This window comes from Nicotiana sylvestris, chromosome 6 (assembly GCF_000393655.2).
Source record: "Nicotiana sylvestris chromosome 6, ASM39365v2, whole genome shotgun sequence".
Taxonomy (NCBI): Eukaryota; Viridiplantae; Streptophyta; class Magnoliopsida; order Solanales; family Solanaceae; genus Nicotiana; species Nicotiana sylvestris.
Window position 1 is genome coordinate 198,670,929 of NC_091062.1, and position 10,011 is coordinate 198,680,939.

Below are 10,011 nucleotides of genomic sequence, written 5' to 3' on the forward strand. Positions count from 1 at the left end.
AAAAAAATACTCATTTGTTGATGAAAAACAAAGTACTCTATCTATAACATGAAAATAAAATAGTATTAATAATACTTCTATTAAGGGCGGGGCGAGGCGAGGATGGACATGGGGTTGGGGTTGGGGGTGGGGGTGATGGGTGGAGATGAGGAATAAGGTGAGAAAGGTTAAAAAAGAGTTTTGTAAAATATTTTCCCTTCTCCTGATAAGGAATTTTTTTTCCTCTCCAATTGATAGAAAATGTCATGAAAATATTTTTTAAAATATTTAAATCAAATAAATATGAAAAAAATATGGAGAGAGTACTAAATATGGAGAAATTTCAAAAAAAGTTACTAAATCCAGGCAACAATATTCCCAAATCTAGTACTACTACTATCAAAACAAGGAAATATTACTCCCAAAAAAAATAATAAGGAAGTTAAAGAACCTCGTGCAATTAGAATTTGATAAATAGATCCTAATCCATTGGCAGCACAAAAGCATCCGACTGTCCATATAACTTAAAGGATCTGAATTTAGACAGGAAATCACTAGATATGTGAATGGGGGAACTAAACCAGGGTTGACAGGAATACGACTCTTTTGTTCCTTAAGTATGGATACAGCAACAATATAGTATAATCTTACAAATAGGGTCTGGAAGGATAGTGTGTAGAAAATTTTATCACTACTTAGAGGGACGAGAGGTTATTTCCGATAAATTTCTAAGACAAGAAGATGAAAAGAGACAATAAAACAATAACATCAATAGAAGCCCGAAAGATAGTACCATCGACCTAAGAATAAGAAAAATAAATGAAAAAAACAATATCAATAATCAGTAACAATGGCAAGGTACTAGAAAATTGGAGTCGAAAAATAGTATGAACATAACATATACCACTAACATATTAAAACAAGACACTGCTAGTCTTACACCCAGTACGGAGTAGGAAAAATGATTAACTACCTACTAACCTTCAACCCCAATGCTCGACTTCCTATCAAGGGCCATGCCCTCGGTGAGTTGGAGTAGTGTCGTGTCCTACCTGATCACTATATAGATCCCCAATACTTCTTAGGCCGCCATCTACCTCTTCTCATATCCGCCAAGGCCAACCGCTCGCACCTCTTTACCAGGGCATCTAGGTTTCTCATCTGCACTTGCCCGAACCATCTAACCCTCGCTTTCCGCATTTTGTCTTCCATGGGAGCCACGCTCACCTTAGCCCGAATATCTTCATTTATAATCTTATCCAACCTAGTATGCACGCACATCCATTTCAACATCTTCATTTCTACTACTTTTATTTTTTGGATACGAGAATTCTTGACTGGCCAATACTCTGTGGTTCGGTATAGATAAAGTGACACAAATCAATTTGACAAAACTTTGTTCTTCAATATGGAGAACAATCATAAGCTATGCGTTGGGAGGTAATAACTTTAGGAATACTTCAAATTTGGTCTTCTTAATCTTGGAAAGACCATTTTGTCTAGTTGCTCCCAAAAGATTGGCCAATAGCCGATAGGAATTCTTTTTTTAATACGCACATGCATTTCTTTTCCATTGAGGACAAATCACATGGTAATAATAAAAAATTATCCACTCAATGATGATGCGGGCTCAATTCAGTAGGATTTAATTTATAGTATATACTAACAGTGTAATTTAATTTTTGCCTAGTAGTGTATTTTTAAAATTGTTACACTGTTAGAGCACATGAAGCTAAACTAATCTCAGACTCACCACTGTTCAAAAACAAATCTTTACCCAATAGGGTGTATAGCAAACATTAGTTTTGTCGTTACAATTCTAACCTTCTCCTTCATTCTCCATGGGAGAATTTCCCGCCTAGCTTTTTTAATCGTTCAATTGGAATATCTTGAGTTTTCATGCTTTCTTAAACATATATACTCCTCTTTGTCTAATCAATTGAGATAAGAGTGTGAGAATACATCGGCTTGTGACATGAACGTCCAAATGTACACAAGAGAGTCGCCAATAGTATATGTAGATATTCAAAAGTAAAAATTTCAAATCCCTTTAACTTTGATCATATATGTAGTAGGACTAGATCTCAGCTTAATTCTGCATTTACCTTATTTATCTCATAGCTATCTTTGCACACATTTCATGCACATCTATAAAGTGGGGAGTACTTCAGAATGTATGCATATAGTGGGAAGTACTTCACAGTGAATACATATAGCAGGTTAAGCTGATCACAGCTTTACTACCTCAATATCATCCCAGGGTAACTTGACAAGTTTAGTTATCAAAAGGAGTGGCACAAATTTGGGATTTCTTTTTAAAATGGCATGAAGGTGGAAGGTAATAATTAATGACGGGCCGATTTATAGCCCCAACCATGGGCACGTGAACCCATGGTTTCACTGTCAAATTAGGTATTTTATGTGCGTATTTTGTAGACTTAGTCTAAGATTATCTGTTGGCCCTCCTGCTCCAAAAAAAATTGAATAGTGCACTTGGTTGAATATTATATTATTTACCTTGAGGAAACAAGGATTTTCCCACTTAATATTTTTTTTAGTGGTGCACCCATATTCAAGAAATAAACGAACCCTAAAACCACTGAACACTGGATTTCTGGATCACAAACCAGATTCAGCAAGAGCTGAACTGTTTTAATGTTAATATGAAGTGAGGGTTCTTCATTTGTCAAAAATTGGATTATCAATTGAAATGCTCCATCCAAGTATTCTTTCAGAAATAATATTCACTTCATCATGAGTCCCCTACATATATATTGCTCCAATAATGTACACTTTCCCTAAATAAGAGGAACAAAGGTACATAATCTCACATCTTTAATGTTGCTTAGAATGATGAGAAATAAAAGACTTAAGGGGGGAGGAGATACAAACATTCATGAATAGTAAAGAACCCGAACCAGCTTCTATTCCTGAGAATCAAGTGTCAATTGTCTTGTTCAAATTAAAACACAGGTTTAAGGATGGAATTTGTATATAAACTTTGCCCAAGAGTATAACTAGTTAAGCTGCATGGGCCACCTTCGTGTGTGGTAAAGAACTAGAACCAGCTTCTATTTTTCCCAAGAATCGAACATTTAATTATCATATAAGCTTTCTGTCAAACCAGCTCCAATTATGAGTAGTAAAAGAACTCCAACCAGCTTCTATTTAGCTCCCCATTATATGAGTAGTAAAGAACTCAAACCAGCATTCTTTTTTTAGCTCCGATCCCAATTATATGAGTAGTAAGGAACTCGAACCAGCTTCCGTGTTAGCTCTAATTTTATGGGTGGTACAGAAGGTAAAATAGTTAGTTTTCCCCCATCTATTTTGTTAAATAAACCACTCTATAAGTCACAACTTTCTTTGACATTACTACTTGAATAGACAGAAAGAAAAAAATTGTCAGGAGAAATTTTTATTTCTAGTGGTATATGCTGACGCTGACTATGCAGGTTCCCTTGTGGATAGGAAGAGCACCTCAGGTATGACACACTTCCTTAGTTCATGTCTTGTGTCATGGACTACCAAAAAAAAAGCAAAATTCAATGGCCTTATCTACTGCTGAAGTGGAGTATGTTGCTGCTGCTTCATGTTGTGCTCAATTGTTGTGGATCAAACAACAATTATTAAACTTTGGAATGATGTTGGTTGCATCCCTATTCTTTGTGATAACATTAGTGGTATTAATATGACAAAGAACCCGGTTCATCATAAGAGAACTAAGCACATATATGTTAGAGACCATTTTTTGAGGAACAACTATGAGAACTGCTTGATCACTGTGGAGTTTTGTGCTACTGACAAGCAAATTGCTGACATTTTCACAAAAGCCTTAAGTAGAGATCACTTTGAGAGGAACAAGTTTGAATTAGGGATGATTAAGATCACCTAAAAGGACCAGTTCATGGTTTAACGGAAAAAGTGAAAAAATTAGTAAAAAAAGTGGTTAAAAAGTCTGTAAATTGTGTATAATTAGATTAAATCTTGCTCAGTCTCATACTTTCCATAGTATAGTTTTGTGCCATGTGTTAAAATGACTCATTAATCTCTAATGATATTTTCTCTATTTTGACAAATTTAGACTTACACAAGAGAATTATCAGTGAAGAACCTGGTTCATCAAGATAACACAATATGTTTTCTACACTCTGCATAATTTGAAATAACTATATTTGGATCATGAGCAGAGTCCTACCAAATACTAAAGTTCTTTTGAATTTATCTGTTACAAGTGAACCAGTTACGTTCAAGACTCTTGACCGTATTAAACTACCTAGATTCTTTTAAGTCTGTTACTCAGGGGGGAGAAAGTGGTTCTTCCGAAACTGAACATGTATCTTCTGATTTTAAAGTTTCTCCTGAGACAATTTCTAAAGTTGCTGCAAATTTGGAGAATAGATTTGTAGGATCTATAGTAGGTGTTGAGACTATAGAATCTGGAGAAGTTGGTGGTAAAAATGAAAAAGAAAATAAAAAGGAGAGCAAGGGTGCTAGGAGTACTGTGAGGGGAAATGTGACAAGAGTGTCTAATTCTTCACCCATTCCTGTGAGTTTAACCAAAGATGCAGGTGCAATGGTTGTTTGGGGAGATTAACCTGGTTCATCTGTAGCGGAAACCCTCGCAGACCTGCTGAAGAAAGTGACTGAAAGCTATAATCCAGCTTCTTGATAGAGTTATCAATGACACCAAAACTCATACCATTCTCTATGGCTTTATTCTCACAATTGTGTTTGCACATTTCAATGCACCTATGAAAAAGTGGGAGGTTAGTACAAGCATGGATCATTTTTGGGTTAATACTCTGCTTGCTTGCGATTATGAAATCAATATCACTCCTAAAGAACCTAGTTCATCCAAAAAGGTACCAGTGAATAGCAAGGTCAGAGCCTTGATGCAAGAAAATGGGGCTAAGGATGCTGAGATTGAAAGGCTGAAGAAGAGGTTGGTTAAGGTGGAGACTAAGGGAGATGCTTTCAGAACTGCGCTGGCAAGAGAAAAAGAGAAGAATGATGACATTCTTCAAGGTATACTGAAACTCCTCCAAGTCAAAAACCAAGCACCTAGTTCTTCCCGGCCTTAAGCCTCTTAGCCTAGTGTAGATCAACCAGTGACCTAATTCGGCACGTTTTGTTTCTTTTGCTCATGTTTTCAGTATTTTTATTTCTTCTTATTCTTTGTGGTAGAATCTTATCAATCATCAATGAAATTCACTGTTTTTGCTCTAACTGTTTGTTTATATTTCTATGATGGTTAAAATTCTTAGCTTGATCTATGATAATTAATCCATGATTGCATTTGAAGTAACCCCAGTGGCCATGAGTAAGCTTTAAAATCTGGTTATCTCACATTTTTATGCAACTTTTCAATGATGCAAAAGAGAAAAAATGTTATACTTTAAACAAGTGATGTTTATAACCTAATGTACCTGGTCCTTGATGATAAATGATATGATGATTAATTCATGATTGCATTTGAAGTAACCCTAGTGGCCATGAGTAAGCTTTAAAATCTGGTTATCTCACATTTTTTATGCAACTTTTCAATGATGCAAAAGGGGATAAATGTTATACTTTAAACAAGTGATGTTTACACTTTGAACAGTGATAGTACCTGGTCCTTGATGATAAGTGATAAAAAGGAAAAATGTTTCTAACATTGTGTTGATGTTGAACTGAGTTGAAACATGGCCTAAGCTTATGAAAAGCATAGAGTTTGTCATCATAATAAAGGAAAAATTTGTTGCCCCAAGTAAAGGTTAGTTTTGAAAACTGACAAAGGAACTCAGGCATGAACCAGGTCCATCCCTCCAGGTCCATCCTTCAGGTGCACAAAAACGGGCATATTCGAGCATGTGGGATGCACGCGAAGGAGAGAAGCTTAACTTGGTGTATTTAATATCTCCTGATCGAAAATGTTGCATAATTGATAAGGAGAAGGACTCCTTACTCAAAAAGAACGCTATCCAAGATAGGGAAGGAATTAGAAGTTGAAATCAAATAGAACTTTTCCTTGGACTTTCCATCAAGGAAGAGTTGCATCAGAACTCTAGTTATTTCTTCATCTACTAACTCTATAAATTGCAAGATATTCTCACATTACAAGTGTTGCACAAAAACACAGAAATTAAATGTGAATTGAGAGGAAAATAACAAGGCTTTTTGCAAGCAGTTCGTGTGTGATTCAAGTGTGCAAACCTGAAGCTACATGAACCAGATTGAAAAACCAGCTCCATAAAGAGTTTTATGTGTCTTTCTTTATTTCTAGTTCAATTGTAGTAGGTGTTTTCATATTGTACCTTTCAGCTTTATCTAGAAGCAATTGTAATAGGTACTTTGAGTATTCAATTTAGAGTTAACTTGAAGTTGTCACAACAGTTAGATGTTAGTTGCTACAACAGGATTAGAGGTAATCCTTAGGTTTACACAGAGTTTTGTAAATGCTATTTTGGCTCAGTGATTTAGTGAAGTGTTGGGAAAAATTCTACTGAGTAGTAGGTCGTGTTTTTTTTTACCTTTTAAGCCGAGTGTTTTCTACGTAAAAATACTTGTGTTCCTTACTTTTTACTTTTATTATTCCGTAAGTAGTAGAAGGAACACATAGAAGAACTAGGTCCTTCCATAATCAGGTTAAGCGAAAAATTGGTCACCACACAAATCACCCTCTTGTGTGGTATTGAAATATAAAACAACAGACAGTATGTGGTAATGACAACAACAATAACAAACACAGTATAGTTCCACAATCGGGAAGCTGCGTGGTAACTTCTAATAAATTTCCTTTTCATAGTATTTTAACAATGTTAATGATCTCGAGGGCTACCTGAACCACCATCCAACCAGCATATGATAAGCACTGACCAATGAACTAAACACAACCCCATGTACTATTCAGCATTTTCTCTAGAGAAGTAATTTTATCTGCAGAAAAATTGCTTCCTTTTAAAAGGGGAAAGCCTTTGTATAGAGTGATTATTGTGTCACCTCCAATACTTGCTATGGTTCCCAGAATTTTTGCCATGCCATCCGTCCTCTTAAAGTGCACTTCTTCTAGCCTGAGATATACAACAGGCATACACTTTATATTGATGAATTAGTATGAAATAATACCCTATAAAGTTGCTGCCATGTGACAAGGAGGTCACATGTTCGAGCCGTGGAAACAACCGCTTGTAGAAAGGCAGGATAAGGCTGCGTACAATAGACTCTTGTGATTCGGCCCTTCCCCGTAACCTGTGCATAACGAGAGCTTAGTGCGCTGGCTGCCCTTTTTAGTATGAAATAATACAAGAATCAACAGTTACAGCTAGTGGTCTACATGGTATTTTATAAACAGCTAGTATATCATACCTCAGAACAGAAGCCATGACAAAAGTAAATGCAGGAATTGAGTTAGGTATAGCTGATCCAATTGTAGGTGATGTATAATACATCCTTAAGATATAGAGTCCTTGGTTTGTTGTGATTCTGTGTGAAGCAGGAAACGGAACATCGTCATTAGAGCCAAGTGAAAACTTTTGTAAGTAGAACAGAGGTTATGTGGTCCCGCAGGACAAGCATTAAATAAAATTGGAACGAGAGAAGATTAGCATGACTCCTGGACAAGGATGACATGCACAAATCGATGTCCAATTTTTTTTCCGAAACAAGACCTATAGGTCACGGTTCGAGCTATGGAAGCGGCTACTATATATATATATATATATATATATATATATATATATATATATTGTTTGTATCAGAATAGATTGTTTATATCACACCCCTTGGATGTGACTCTTCTCCGGGCGTGAACTCGGGGATATGCCTTGTATACTAGTATAGACTGCCCTTTAAAGAGAGAGATTTTGCGCGTGGTTAAATGCTACTTGCTTACCCCAAAAAACCAAGGAGGAAAAACTGAAGCAATGGGGAAAATGTGAGGGGTGGTCTTTCCTTCCTGTATAAACAAGAACATAAGAGCAGAAAGTCAAATCCCAAACAAAAAAAGAAAGCATTAAAAAGACAAAGGAAAACACATTCGTAGGTGTGGAATGGAAATTATTACTCACTTTTCAAGAAAATAAGCAAAAGGTCCTAAAAAAAATAAAGCAGTAATATTTCTATAAACTAAGGGGTGTTTGGTATTAGGTACAAGGGTGATATAAACATTTAATACCATCTTAATATTTTGTTTGGTTAACAAACCAGGTATAAGTTATCCCGGTGTTAATTTTAACACCGAGATAACTTACGATTTATAGAAGGTGAGGTAATTAGCACTGGTATGACTTATATCTTCTTCTTATAAATTATGCAATTGTCATTCTTAATACAACATACCAAACAATAAATAAACAACAATCCTAACATAACTTATCCCAATATAACTTATACTGGCATAACTTATACCGGTATAAATCGTATTCTAACCAAACGACCCCTAAGCAAACAATTTTGCTGACACCAATATTAAGAGCAATTTTTGAGGAAATGTAAAAGCCTGCAGCGAGAAACACCACGACAAACAATACTGCAAGACGCTTCAGTTTCTAGAGGTAACACTTTTTGGTTCCATATCTTTGATTCTCGTAAATTCCCCTAGCTTTAGATCCTAATAACTAAATGTAGGTACTAGTTGCTTTACATTATATACAGTCAAGACCTCTCAATAGTATTTCTATTTAAAAAATTCAAGTTTTCTCGGAACCAATCTTTTATGTTATATTATAATATACATCCTCTATAATAGCACTTTACTATAGCATCTAAAAAATATCAGAACAAACGCGATTATTATAGAGAAGTTTGACGATAGACAATAATACGGTGAATAATGCTATCGAAAGAAGAAAATGTATGTATTTAAACTTGCTATGAGCAGTGCATAAATATAATATCATCCATGTGTGTTTACCTTGAAAAATGTGAGCAACAATCAAAAGTGATTTGTGGTTTTAAAGATATGTGGTTTATTCCAATACTAGTGAATATACAAGTAATATTAGGTTTAAGTAATAAGAATTGATGAATCAAACCAGTGTTGTTAGAGCAACGGGGACCTCGAGCTCGATTATCTCGGGGGCCTCGAGGTGTGTTAAGATCAAATAAAGTATGAACAATAAAGTAAAAACAATAAAGATGAAGAACAATTGTGGAGCACGAGAAAAGCAGAGTAGAATGTTCTATTGCAGCGAATGAGATGATCTTTATAAATGATTGGGGTCCCCTTTATATAGGAGGAGAAAATCTCAATATAGTGCATTCCTAATTGTGGTAAAGAATTCTATTGGTACAACTGTATAACAACCTAGTACGAGCTCGTACCAATTCGTACAAATCTTATCCTTAGATATTTATGCCTTTAAGAAATTCCCGCTCTTGAGTGTCATCGAAATGGAATTCCCTCGATGTAGGTCGTGCCAGGCATTCGATTTGCTCCCTCGAGGTGTGTGTTTTTCAGCCGGGCCTGACTCCCACTTCAAATTGGGCTCCTTGATTTTGACCGCATACAAACGTGTAATGTGCATATATTTTTATATTTGGCATATGCTCTCCATGTAAAGTCTCCCGCGAGACTTGCTTTTATCTATATTCGTATGATTTGTTGATAGAAATACAAGAAAATTATTGTTTAGTCCCGTTAGGTAGCCAATCCTGGGTGCATTTTCTTTTCCCTAAGTCAACAATGATCGGACATTCCTTCCACAGCTTTAACATATGTTTTTATTTTTTATTTTTATAATGATGTTGTCTAGCTCTAGCCACATTGGATATCTGCTAGCTCCCTTGAGGTGTGTGTTTTTCATCCGGGCCCGACCCCCACTTCGAGTCGTCCGGACTCGGACTCATAGCTCAATTTAAGACTTCGAAATTGGCTCCTTGATTTTGACTACAGATAGTCCCCACGTTTCTTAGAATGAAATGATATGAAACGACTTGAATTCCCGATGTCCTTTATGATGGCATCACTCTTATAACGTAAGCGTTGAAATAACCGAAGCGTCCTGTCGGTTCTCTTTCCCAAAAGCATTAAATGCACGCCAGAGCCGG

At 35.9% G+C, this 10,011-nt stretch overlaps 1 pseudogene; it reads left to right on the top strand.

The window, feature by feature from the left end:
• Positions 1–7,526: 7,526 nt before the first annotated feature.
• LOC138872308 (U6 spliceosomal RNA) lies at positions 7,527–7,618 on the top strand (annotated as a pseudogene).
• The last annotated feature ends 2,393 nt before the right edge of the window (positions 7,619–10,011 follow it).